Genomic DNA, 14367 nt, shown 5'->3' with positions numbered 1-14367 from the left:
CACCACATAGAGATGCATGGCTGAACTTAGGTCATTTAAGTGAAATATACTGTACCAATTCACAAAATAGCCGTGTTTCTAACGGCTCTAATCAAGTAGGCTAAGTAGCCTATTACTTCTACACTGTAATACATAGATTTCCATGTCTGCCGTCGCCTTATCCACTTGGTAGTCGTTCACCAGCAAGCAACAAGCCACAGACTGTTTCTGGTGAGTTCCATTTCTTGTGACTCTGTTGTTTTTGGTCAACCACTAGTTTCTAGTGCTCAATAGGAACTAGCTTTGCATTTCCTAAAGGAAAAACCAGTGAAGGCAGCAAAATAACAGTGTTAAAGTTTTAGGTAAGCCTAGGGTTTAGACTTTGTTTCTTCATAATGAAATGTCACATCAGAGCCACTTGCCATTGTCATGACAGCTTCAGTGCCACTACTGCAGTGCAATGGTATCTATAGATGGTTAAATAGATACAAGACCAAACCTGTATCCAGAATGTTTGAGGAATATCAACAATACATTGCTGCCTTGCAAGCACTGTGTAACAGAACACTGCTATGAATGTGACTATGGTTCTATAAATTTGATTCAAAGTCACTTGGAATGTTTGAAAAAAACATTAGCATTTATTTTTTAAAAAATTGATACAGTACTGTGCAAAAGTTTTAGGCACTTAGGAAAAATGTTGCATAGTGAGGATGTCTTCAAAAATAATGCCATAAATAATTTCATATCAATTAACATCATAAAAAGTCCAGTAAACATAAAAAAGCTAAATCAATATTTGTTGTGACCACCTTTGCCTTCAAAATAGCACCAGTTCTTCTAGGTACACCTGGACACAGTTTTTCTTGATTGCTGGCAGATAGGATGTTCCAAGCTTCTTGGAGAATTTGCCACAGTTCTTCTATATATTTAGTCTTAATTGCTTCTGTCTCTACTTGTAATCCTAGACTGTCTCAATATTCAGTGAGTGGTCTCTGTGGGGACCATGCCATCTGTTGCAGGGCTCCCTCTTCTTCTATTCTATTCTATTCTATTTGGAAAAGAAATGTTTGGGAGTCTAAAATGTATATTTCCTGTTGACATGCTAAAGCTGAAAATATAAATAACCATCTTAAGACAAATGTTTTTGTGAAGCATCTTATGTGCCTAAGACTTTTGCACAGTACTGTATCTTCTTTACCATGCTGGGGCTGCAAATATCCACTTGTGTTTAACACCATCTCTGGCTATCCTCCAGAATACATAACTACATACATGGCAGACACATAAAGTGGTTTTATCTAAAGGAAATTGAACTGTTTTTCACAGGGTTTGCATTAAATGTTTAAGGGGATTTGACAAATCGGTTGTGCTGCTAGTGGCTGTTGTATATGAGAAGAACTGGTTAAACCTAATAGCTTTATTGAAAACATTATTGACTATGAATATAATGAGTGATTAAAGATATTGAACATGGTTGAATTAAAACAGAATAGACGGTGTGTATAACTAACTGTATAAGGACATCTTTAAACACTTCAGTATACAATAGCACTAGAATCAGAATATCACAAAAACAATTTCCACATAAAGCAGCATTGCCCTTCAAGAAGGTGACTTTGACGTTTGTGGTATTATATGCATAACATCAGCATTCTACATATTCTCTTATCCTACTGGCCCCCATAAGGCCCAGATAAAATCACACTATTTGCGTTTTATTTAACAATTAAATACTTTACTCTTAATTACATTATCATACTTCTAAATCAAAGAATTTAGTCAATAATCTGTATTTAAGTATTAAAGAAAAGATTAAATAATTATAATAAAAAAAAAAAAAAAAACATTTGATCCTTCAATGAATTAGGCTCCATAAAAAAATAATAATAATCAAACTGCAAGTGTTTTAATCTAGGTTTCATTAGCAATTAAGGAGAAGAATGGTCATAGCCGTGGTGGAGCGCTATTGGTGTGGATTATTTATTTAGCAGTTTTCAAACATACTCCGCAGCTCTGTATGCTGTGGTAATTAATCTGAAGCCCTCAGCATTGAACTGCTCATTCGCCTGCTCCCGCACCAGGCTGTGTGTTCCCTTAATTAAACCATCCAGTCAAGCTAGAGTACACCATTTATCTTCACTTGCTGTTCCAGAGGTAAACGGGAACAAACACAGTGTGGGAAATGTGGTGTATTGGTTTTACAAGCAAATATGTGAAATCATGTCACACCTTCACATCAAGCACTTTTCAAGGACCATTTTGCTTGCCATTTTTGCTAAATCAAGGAACACATATAAATATGAAAAAGCAACTGTGTTTATATAAATAAACTGCAGTATATTCATACTTTGTACCCTGCTTTTCAATGTATGTAAGTGTATTTTTGAATGTGTGCCTTTTTTGCATATACACAGATTTAAAAGAAATACAAATCTTCTTAATAGAGGCATACAACAAAGCAATTTGCCTCTGTTCTACTTCAGTGTTGTCCATTGTTTAAAATGCACAGATGTGTCAATTGGCAGGTGTCCAAATCATGATCAAAGTACAGCCTCCATTATTTCCACAAATAATTAGAGAAATATATTTCCCATGAGAATTTTCTCTACTGCAATCTTATTGCTTACCATCTAATCTGTTCAGAGAGCAGCATCTCTGGGAAATGGGCCCTCTCTCACACCTACACAGAATAGCTGCAGAGCTTGGACTCATATCTTTTTATAATGAGTATGCAATGCACCTTTGAATAGACATGTTTTTCTCTTTAGAGAGAGAGAGAGACGATAGTAAATGCTTGGTGTCCTTGGTAATAAATCACACACAAATTTGTGGGAATGGAATGGACAGATCGAAAACTGAAATTTGCTCTTCATCTGGTGTGTAGTGTGGCAGCTTTTAGTTTTAGTAAGAAATAGAGCAGTGTAGATCTATATGGCTGAAATACAAATTTTAAATTTGAAGTGTGTAATTTCTGTGCAACAAGCATCACCGCAAAAAACAGCAAAAATAATGACTGTTTTCAAACAGCTTTCTAGAATATTCACTCTTTCTTCCATTGGTCAAACAAACAGATAGTTCACTCCAAACTCACTTTACTTCACTTCAAGCTGGTCAGGATGCTCAAACAACAGAGCAATGTTTGATAGCATAACAGAGCCACTGTGTTTACATGTTTGTGGGAAATCAACCTATGAATGGCTTACTTGTAGTTATCTCTGCATATTAAGCTGGGATATGAGAAAGTATTTTAACACTGAAAATGTACATGCATCAGCTTTAAACAATTTCATTTAGGTACAACCAGTCTAGTCAACGTTTATTGCTATATTTGTGAATGTGTACAAGCATAGGTTTCATGAGAAATAATGCTCATGCATGCAAAATGCCCTTGTGAAAATGTTAGAATTAAAAATATTAAACATCAAAAACTAATCTTAAAAATATAGCCAAATTCTCTTGTCATTAACAGAATATATATATATATATATATTAACGTTTATTCCATTATTGTAAGATTGCCCTAAAGACTTCTATTGTAAGTGCATTAATATAAACTAGTGCTGTCAGTTAAAATAGCACAAATTCAAGTACAATTAAATGCTTCCAAAAGTCTAAGTGGGAGGTTAACTAACTGAAATATCTAGTCCCTGTAGTTTGTATTTTCATTGCAATGGGCATTAAATCTCTTAAACACTCATCCTCCACAATCGTACTTTGCTACAGCAATTGTGAAGCTGCATTAACATGATTTGCCACTTTGATCTCCACACGAAAAGCGCTTGCAGAAAACTTCTAGTTTTTCTTTTAGTGCTGGCACTGTGTCCATGTAATAATACTTCATCCGAATTGTCTGGAACGCGGCGCTGGGGAAATGCTGATGCTTCACTCCAGCAGGTCATGTAAATGTGTATCACAAGTCCCATCTGGGATTGTTTTGTACAAAAAATTACAGTTAAATGGTCCTTTCTCCATAACTTGATCATTGACACGGAATTGCTGTTGTGTGTGTGTTTGAGGTACGTACGTCAGTGTAATGACCCCGGACACATCGCAAAGGTTCCGCTTTATTCAAACCAGTGTTTAGAACTCACACCAAGCTGAGTAACATGTCAGAATCGTATGTGAAATTTGGTAAATGCTTTAATTGCAATAAAGAAAAATGTATGTGTTAAATATTTCAAATTGCATACGTTAACGCGTTAATTTCGAGAGCTCTACTATAAACACTTTTTTAATTTTTTTTTATGAAAAACAAGTCCAAATTATTTTCTGGATGAGTTGTATTTAATCCAGAATATTACTTAAATTAGTGTAAATGGTGTAATAAATTGAAAATTATGTTATAAAATTACAATTTAAAGGTAAAATAATGTTATATATATATCGGCACTTCCAAGGTGAAATGTCCATTGTGTGGCACTAAAAGCGACTTATTGTTCTCCCAAACAGATGATGTTTAAGGTTAAAGCCCATCAAGCTTAAATCAGCAGTACCTACCTCCCTACCCTAATCCTTAAATCTAACCGATAGTATCATAAAAAGCAAATGTGAGATGAGAAACGCAATTGCTGAAGCAACCACGTCATTTTGTGGTGCTTCTTTGACACTTACAGCTCACGTGCCAACTCTCATTCTCTACAAGACTCGTGCCCAGGTCCTTTGCAACACAAGTGCAACACTCTATCAATTCAATATAATCACATTCAAACAAGCTTGTATTCTTTTTTGGTTATGTTAAGTATTGTCTTACAAGTCATGTAAACTACAAATGTGTTTTGATGTCATACAATAGCATTGTGTGAAGAACAGGGTGAAAGTAAGTGTTTATGAACTGATTATCTACCGTTTTACTTGTTATTTGTGTAAAGGTAAGTAAAAGTTAATTGTTGTTGTAGCACCTCAAGTGATCATTTCACAAGGAAACTGTCACAATAAGTAGAGTGAATGAGCCACGTAAAAATTATTTATCAAAAATGTAGGTATAGTAATGCGATTTCTATAAGACCAAGTTGAAAATAATTGCTCGGTAAAACCAGTGTCACATCTACACCGGACTCCCCCTCTCATTCCACACTCCGTTCTCTCTCCCCAGACTATTAATCACACACACCTGATCTCAGTCAGACACACAATCACATTCACTCCGTAAATACTCACCCCTGCCATTCAGTCATTGTCTAGTCTCTGCAAGGAACACTTGGACTTACCTGCTATCAATTTGTGGATATACTCACGTTGATCTTCATACGAAACCTCGATACCTTCTCCCTGATCTCCTCAAGTACTCTTCTTCTTCCTACGGCTCTTCTGAGTGGCGCTCTATCTGCAGTTCTCCTATAAACATGAACTCAGTCACTGCAAGCTAAGTCATCTAATCCTTCATCTGCTGTTAACTCACCTGTGTGATTTACCATCTTCAATAAAGCTCCCGCTATTGGGTTCAACTATCCATCTGTGTCTGTGTTGTGTTCGTGACAGAAGACTAGACCACAACCATGGACCCAGCGGGAGCCGATTTAAGCACCTTCAATGAGACAGTAGAAACCCTGGTGAATCAACTGCGACAGACATTACTCGCCACTGCTACAGTTAACATTCCTGTAATTCCTCAGCAAGACCCAAACAATTCCTCTGCAGCCACGACATCCACTGCTTCCTCATCTTCTTCTTCGGTGTGCGTTCCCAGTCCCATGGCAACACCAGCGGCCTTGTGGATTTTTACTTCAATGTTCACTCTCTATGGAGATGAAGCCTGGCAGATTCACCACAGATCATGCAAAAGTGGCATATCTCATTTCTCTGCTTACTGGTCGAGCTTTACAGTAAGCAACGACTATATGGGAATAAGATGGTCCAGTTATCCAGTCATACAGTACTTTCGTCAAGCATTTTATGGAGGTGTTCGGCTGCCCCATTGGTGACTCACAAGTTCACGAGCAGTTGTATTGTCTTCGCCAGGGAAAATGATCTGTCTCCGATTATGCCCTCCAGTTCCAGACCCTGGTGGCTGCCAGTGGCTGCAATGAGCCGGCTCTCCTCACCACATACCGTCAGGGGCTGGAACCGGCATGGGGCTAGAATGATTCATTCAACTCACCATAAGAGAGGCCAGCTGAATTAAGTCCTGTCTGGCTGAAAGTGCTGCCGTAACTGTTTCACCTCCCAAGTTGACATCGCCAATCCATCCCTCTTAAACTACAGAGGAACCTATGCAGGTAGATGTGTCTCGACTAACCCCCGCTGAGTGACAACGGCAAATTCAAAACCGCCTCTGCCTGTACTGCGGGGCTGCTGGCCACCACATCGCCGAATGCCCAGTCAGACCACCCAGACTCACGGTGAGTTCTGTCACCTGCTCACCAACCATCCATTCACCCTTGAGCACCACCATGACTGTTTATTCTGTATCCATCTCCCTCACAGTCTCTGCCCTCCTCGACTCTGGTTCCGCAGTGAACTTCATCTCAAGGATGCTCTGCGTGACTGCTCCCATTCTCCTGCTTGTGGGTGTTACTCATTTTGAAGATATTTTCTGCATCATGTTAGATGGTTCAACCTCCGATATCATCCTCGGTCGACCATGGCTGGTACAACATTCGCCTGTGGTGTCCTGGGCTTTGGGAAAGGTGCTATCGTGGGGCACAGACTGTTTCCATAAATGTTAGATTCTCCCTCGTCAGGTGCAAAGGAACGTTGTTCCCTCCAATAAGTCACCACCTACCCATATCTGCTCTACGTCCATCGAGAGTCCTCTGTCTGATAGGCAGTTTGACATTCCACATGCATATGCCAACTTCCGCGATGTCTTCAGTCCACAACTTGCCACTCAACTACCTCCTCACCGGCCATGGGACTGTGCAATCGACTTGCTTCCAGGTGCCCCGCTGCCACGGGGATGCGTTTTCCCCCTCTCACTTCCAGAACAGAAAGCCATGGGGGAGTATGTGGAGGAAACTCTGACACAAGGGTATATATGACCATCGACCTCCCCTGCCGCTTCAAGCTTTTTCTTCGTGGCCAAGAAGGACGGAGGCTTGCAGCCCTGCATCGATTACAGAGCACTAAACAACATCACAGTGAAGTAATGCTATCCCCTTCCCTTGGTCCTGGCCACCCTGGAATTACTCAGAGGAGCAACAGTGTTTACAAAACTTGATCTGCGCAGCGCGTATAACCTGATCCGAATACGAAATGGGGATGAGTGGAAGACTGCCTTCGTTATGCCCACCGGACTTTATGAATATATGGTAATGCCCTATGGCCTGGCCAATGCCCCTTCCATATTCCAAGGATTTATGAATGAGATTATCATGGAATACCTTCAGCATTTCGTAATCTTATACATAGACGATATCCTCATCTTCTCTTGAAACCTTCCAGAACACATTCATCATGTAACACTGGTCATGCAGAAGCTCCGTGAACACCGCTTGTTCCTCAATGCAGAAAGTGCTCATTCCATCAGCCTACTGTTCCATTCCTGAGATATAACATCGGTCCAGAGGGAGTGGAGATGGACCAATGGAAGGTCCATGCAGTCCAGTCTTGGCCACCACCAACCACAGTAAAGGAATTACAGCGTTTCCTCGGATTTGCCAATTTTTACCACCGGTTCACTCGTAATTGCAGTACCCTTGCCTCACCTCTCACCTCACTTCTTTGTTCCAAGCCCAAGTCTCTGTCCTGGCCCACGACCAATGTCATTGCCTTTCAACAGCTCAAGGATGCTTTCACCTCCGCTCTCGTTCTCGTACATACTAACCCTGATCTACCGTTTGTGGTTGAAGTAGATGCCTCCACCACTGGTGTCGGGGCAGTCCTCTCTCAGCGGCAGGGGAATCCCACAAAACTGCACCCATGTGCTTTCTTTTCCCATAAGATGTCCCCGGTGGAGCAAAACTATGACATCGGCAACTGGGAGCTTCTTGCAATCAAGCTGGCACTTGAGGAGTGGTGCCACTGGCTTGAGGGTTCCCTTCATCCATTCCAAGTTATCACAGACCATCACAATTTGGGGCATCTTAGAGATGCTTGACAGTTGAACCCTCGCCAGGCCAGGTGGGCTTTATTCTTTATGAGGTTCCATTTCAACATTACGTATCGTCCAGGGTCCAAGAACACCAATGTGGACACCTTATCTCGATCCCATCACTTCCACTCCAGAGACCATTCTACCTCCCTCCCTGATAGTCAGTCCGATCCACTGGACCCTGGATAATCAAATCACAGAGGCCTCCATCACTGAACCAGCTTTGCCAGGGTGCCCCAAAGGACGTATCTATGTTCCCACTCCTCTCCGTCTTCAACTCCTCGAAACTGTCCACTCCTCCCTTGGCACGGGACACCCTGGAATCCTTCAGACCCTCTCGTTCCTTAAGGATTGCTACTGATGTCCCGGGACGTCCAATGCTTCGTCCAGTCCTGTCCTGACTGTGCCATCTCGAAATCTCCCCGTCATCTTCCTTCCAGTAAACTATTTCCACTGCCTGTTCCTCATCGCCCCTGGTTACACCCAAGAGTGGACTTCATCACAGACCTTCCCTTCTCGGATGGCCTCACCTGTGTGCTAGAAGCAATAGACAGATTCTCTAAGGCTTGTCGTCTGGTTCCTGTGAAAACTCTTCCCACTGCTCTGGAGACCACGGAAGCACTGTTCCATCATGCTTTCTGGAATTTTGGCCTACCGGAAGACATAGTGTCTGACCATGGTCCCCAGTTTATCTCAAGAGCATGGAAAGACTTCTTCTCCCTCCTAGGTGTGTCAGTGAGGATATCATCTGGATATCACCCACAGACCAAAGGGCAGACAGAAAGGAAGATTCAGGAGATTGGACGTTTCCTGTGGACATACTGCCACCACAACCAACACAGCTGGAACAAGTACCTCCCATGGGCCAAGTGCACCCAAAACTCCTTATGCCAACCTGCCACCGACCTAACTCCATTTCTGTGCATGCTCAGTTTCCAACCACCGATGTTCCCATGGTCAGGAGAACCATCTGAATTTCCAGCTGTTAACCATTGGTTTACAGAGAGTGAGAGGGTCTGGGACACCACACACGTTCACCTCCAGAGAGCACTCCGGAACCAGAAGAGTCAGGCCAATGATTGGCGCTCTACTCCACCTCCTTACCAGCCGGGCAGAAGGTCTGGCTTTCCACATGAGACATCAGGCTCTGACTGCCCTGCAAGAAGTTAAGTCCCCGTTTCATAGGTCCTTTTACTATAGCACAACAAGTAAATCCAGTCACATATCGACTCCAACTACCAGCATATTACCGTATTACACCTATTTTTCACGTATCACTTTTAAAACCTTACCACCCATCTCTGTCTCCTTCTTCTCCAGAGTCTGGTGAGGTCGTTGGTCCCCCTCCGCTGCTGCTCCTAGATGATGATTCAGTCTATGCCGTTCATGAAATGCTGGACTCTCAGCGTCGAAGAGGTCGTCTTGAGTACCTTGTCGACTGGGAAGGGTACGGCCCTCGGGACAACATTCTAGATCCGGCCCTTCTAACCAACTTCCACGCGGATCATCCGCAGCCTCCAGCTCCGCGTGGACGGGGTCGGCATCGGGTGTCCTGGGCCTCCGGAGTGGCCCGTGAAGGGCAGGGTAATGTCACATCTACACCGGACTCCCCCACTCATTCCACACTCCGTTCTCTCTCCCCGGACTATTAATCACACACACCTGATCTCAATCACATACACAATCACGTTCACTCCATAAATACTCACCCCTGCCATTCAGTCATTGTGTAGTCTACGCAAGGTACACTTGGACTTACCTGCTATCAATTTGTGGATATACTCACGTTGATCTTCATCTGAATCCTCGATACCTTCTCCCTGATCTCCTCAAGTGCTCTTCTTCTTCCTACGGCTCTTCTGAGTGGCGCTCTATCTGCAGTTCTCTTATAAACACGAACTCAGTCACTGCAAGCTAAGTCATCTAATCATCCATCTGCTGTTAACTCAACTGTGTGTTTTACCGTCTTCAATAAAGCTCCTGCTATTGGGTTCAACTGATCCATCTGTGTCTGTGTTGTGTTCATGACAGAAGATGAGACCACAACCATGAACCCAGTGGGAGCCGATTTAAGCATCTTCAACGAGACAATAGAAACCCTGGCGAATCAACTGCAACAGACATTACTCACCACTGCTACAGTTAACATTCCTGTAATTCCTCAGCAAGATCCATCTGTGTCTGTGTTCGTGATTGTGCAAAATGCTGCTGTAAGAAAATTAAAAATGATCATGTCCTTGAATATGTTACCACCTCTTCTCTTTGTTACTGTCTGCAGCTTTGATGTGGAGAAAAAAGCATGTGAAATTGAATACAAAAGGCATAAATGTAAAGTAAATATTATTAAAGAACATTAAGCCACAAAGATTGCCATAGCTATGTTAATTAAGAAGACACAAATTACATTCATTCGTCATGTGTTTACTTGAAGACTAATGGAGAAAATGCATGTTTGCAAATGCTGCAGTGCAGAATGTTAAGAAAATTTATATTTGTGAAAACTCACTCTCCCATAAGTGATTACTCATCAGATATGCAAAACTATCAACAACTGTACAGGTGGATTTTAACTATATCACAGAACACAAGTTTGACTTATTGTGGGAATAGAGCAGAGGTAAATGAGTTTAAGAGCCGCTGAATATATATATATATATATATATAAAACCATATATCAATATAAAAGAATAAGGTGGATAAGTATACAGAAAGAAATGTTGAATTGAGCCCAATGCTCTCTCAAATGCCTGTGGAAAGTTGTTTGACGAGAATACAGAGGAACTAGATAAAATAAATAAATAAAATATAAATAATTTAGATATAAATGACGAGATTGATAAATTGATTCTTGATTATTCGGAAAGCTTATAGATCAACCTGATCTCATGACAAGTCATAATAATAGTACGAGATGGCGAAATCATATTAGTCAGCTTATACTCAAATGTACAACTTTTACTCCCATAGAAAGATGCACAAACCAACAGACTGTTATTACGAGTTTTCCCAAGTTTAACCCCTAAACCTAACCAAGATTTTTATAGTACAATCACTGTTGTATAATCTGGAAGAAAAAGAAACATTGGGGTATTGAACGAGCATTAATAGGAATGTTCCTAAATTTAACCCAAACCCTAGACCTAAACCTAACCATAAGTCTAAAGGCCGGTTCACACCAAATTCGTTACAATTTTGTGAGACGAGCGTCTGGCGGAAGGTCAATTCACACAGAGTCCGTAAAAAATTTAAACTAAAAACTATTTTACTCCTGTACATTAGGTGGTGCTTTTGCAGTGCTGTTGTTATACCAGTCTCCGGTCCACACCCTTCATCTATTAGAGATTAATATACTGAACGCTTTTAAAGCAATTATTTACATACTTTGGCATAACTGTTTCATTATGTTCTTTCCATGGTGTTGATGCATTTTGAGGAGTATATAATCTGTGTTTTTTTTATACGAATGAGATGAGTAAAGAGCGCTGTTTCATATTTATTTGCACATGTATTTTGCTACAAGTATGTCTATATTCCAGAGTCCTGAACTCAGCTTCTCTTTTTATAATGCCTTGATTAATGCCTGGATAATATTCGATAACACAAGGTACAGTGATATAAATACATGTGGAATAATGTACATTGAGAATAACAGGTATAGTACAAATATGATGCATATTTTAAAAATAATATAAAAGAAACACTGCTCACTGTCTTTTCTTTATTTAAATTATTGCAATACTTTGTTATATTGTCCTTGCAATAAAAATAGCAGTGTGGTTCTTCAATTTGTTTGTCTAAAACATTGCATGTAACAAATCTTTTTATGGGATATTTTACTATGAGCTTAGTGCAAATTAACTTGCCATGAGAATATACAGGGACATTGATATACATATTAAATAATGTACATTAAGGCAAAACACGACTTTCAAAAACAGACCAGGTTTATGTTTGCAATACAACAGGTTCATGAACTGCAACTATTTATTTTTAGGTATATAATTTTTGCGGTGTGTATCAACTGCACGTCCAATGTGGTGTTAGCTAGTTTATTAGCGCCAACAACATGCTGGAAAGAAAGTCATAGAGGTTTTTTAACAACATGAGGGTAAATTATGATAGAATTTTCATTTTTGGCTGAACTTTTCCTTTAAATGGATTCGATTTTTACCTAATGTTGAAATAATTGCTGTATAAATAATGAAGAACTGGAAAGGACACTTGCCTTTCAAATTTGGAGTAGTGTCTTGCATAGCACAGCCCTTTGAAATTGTGCAACCCTTTGAGAATGTATTATAGTGAACTGTTGTTGGCTAATTGCCTTTATGCAAGGATGTGGCTTTGATCATTGTGATCCTGTCTTAAAAGTGGGAACATTAAAGTGGAAGACATTAGAGAGAACCTTGTGTTTGAGAGTTGATGATAAAAGGTAGTTACAGCTTTTTACGGCAAACTCTTAGTTGTTTTAAAATATGAAGGCCTATCTGATATGACGTGTATACATGTTGTCACATTTGTCATTTGCAGGAGTAAAATGTGTTTCTAAACTCATTAAGTTCAGGTTAAATCCTAAGGGAATTCAATCATTCCCTTTTTTTGGTTTTGTGTACTAAGATGCTCTGGACTGCTGCTTTTGTGAAGCACGGTTGTCTTACTTGATTTAATGGCTCAGATTAATTTTGTGACAGGCTGACCGTGCAGGAGACATTTCTGGAATTACTAAACAGAATGCTTTTGATAATGTATTATTTTTATTTTCTGTTTGCAGTGTGATTCATATTTAATGAATACTTTATTTTGATGATTACTTAATCCTTCTTGATCTCGCTATTTACAACTGTAAGACATGTCATTTAAACATCTATACTATTGTTTCATCACTAATAATCTGTTAATTTAAATTGTGTTTATTGAAGCAGGCTTCTCCTGTATGTTACTTGAAATAATGTCATTGGGCTGCATTTCAACAGACTCTTTATCGCTTCTTCACACCCACACTCCTGCTTGTTTGATTATTGAGGCATATACACTTTCTTTCAACCAGTGACAAAAGCACTGCCATGCTCCCACGGGCTGTGGCTCGTTTGAGAGTATGAATGAACAGTATAGGCATGCCTAACAGTTGCAGATAAAGCAACAGATGATGCCAGAAGCTGTGGCACTTTGTCACAGCTTTTTTTTATTTTATTTTTTACAGAATTTAGTCTGGATCAGAATAATGTGTTCTGGTGTTGCCCTTCTGTCACTCACTCGAAGTTGTGTCGATGTAGTGACACTAGGGGTCGATCTTGAGAGCCCGAGACACCTTCAGATCTTTGAGAAAAGGCCAATGAGAATTGGCGATTACAATTTGCATGCCACTCCCCCCGACATACGGGTATAAAAGGGAGGCTGGAATGTAGATTCATTCCGATTTTTTCTTCGGAGCCGAGCGGTTGTATTTCAGCGAGCTGAATACTACTACTGATCCATGCACCTCTTCAGAAGCGTGTGCTGTTGGATATACGGTGCATTCCAGCAGCTTTCTCTCCACTCTGCACTCCACTGCAGACTACGCCCTTGGGTGCTTCGACAGTGCTTTAAAAGAGTTTATTTCCTCTAAAGAGTATATTTCCTCTATTAGAGCAGGCACAGTGACGTTGATCGTCTTTTTACAGACGCGTCTTTTTAAAGATGCCCTTCTGTCTCTGTGCAGTTCCTGGATGCGGTCGTTACCTCTCCGCCTCTGACGGTCACGATCACTGCCTCACGTGCCTGGGCCAAAAGCACGTTGAGGAGGTGTTCGTGGATGGTTCATGTTCTCATTGCGAGAACATGACCATGGCAACGTTGTGGTCGCGGCTTTCCTTCTTTCGAGGGAAAGCCACTTCAGCTGTCCCCCCCGCTGGTCCTTCTACCTATGGGTACGAGGCCGCCCTGGTTGACGCTGAAGGTGATTCGGGGGCTTCAATGGGTACGGTTCCGCCGGGTAAACCCCCACAGACCGCCCACTTCCCGGTACGCTCATTTGTGCCCTTCCAGTTCTGGGATGAGACAGGCAGCTCGCCTCAGTGCCAGCCTAATGTCTCTTTCGGAGCTCGTGAGCCGGATGAGATGTCGATCGCTACATCGGAGAGCGCCTTGGTGATGTCGGACGCCGAGGACTCGACCGGGCTGCCGCCTTCGGGTGTGGCAGCCCAGTCTGAGGCCGACGCGGAGCTGACCACCATGCTTGCCTGGGCTGCCGCGAGTGTTGGGCTTGAGTGGAACCCTCCACCTGCCCCTAAGCACTCGCGGCTTGATGACTGGTTTCTGGGTTCGGTACTCCGCTTGCAGCCACGTCCCCCTCCAGTCCCCTTCTTCCCGGAAGTGCACGA

The sequence above is a fragment of the Myxocyprinus asiaticus genome, chromosome 14 (assembly GCF_019703515.2).
Source record: "Myxocyprinus asiaticus isolate MX2 ecotype Aquarium Trade chromosome 14, UBuf_Myxa_2, whole genome shotgun sequence".
Lineage (NCBI taxonomy): Eukaryota > Metazoa > Chordata > Actinopteri > Cypriniformes > Catostomidae > Myxocyprinus > Myxocyprinus asiaticus.
The sequence above is the reverse complement of the archived record's forward strand: the minus strand, read 5'-3'. Positions refer to the sequence as shown.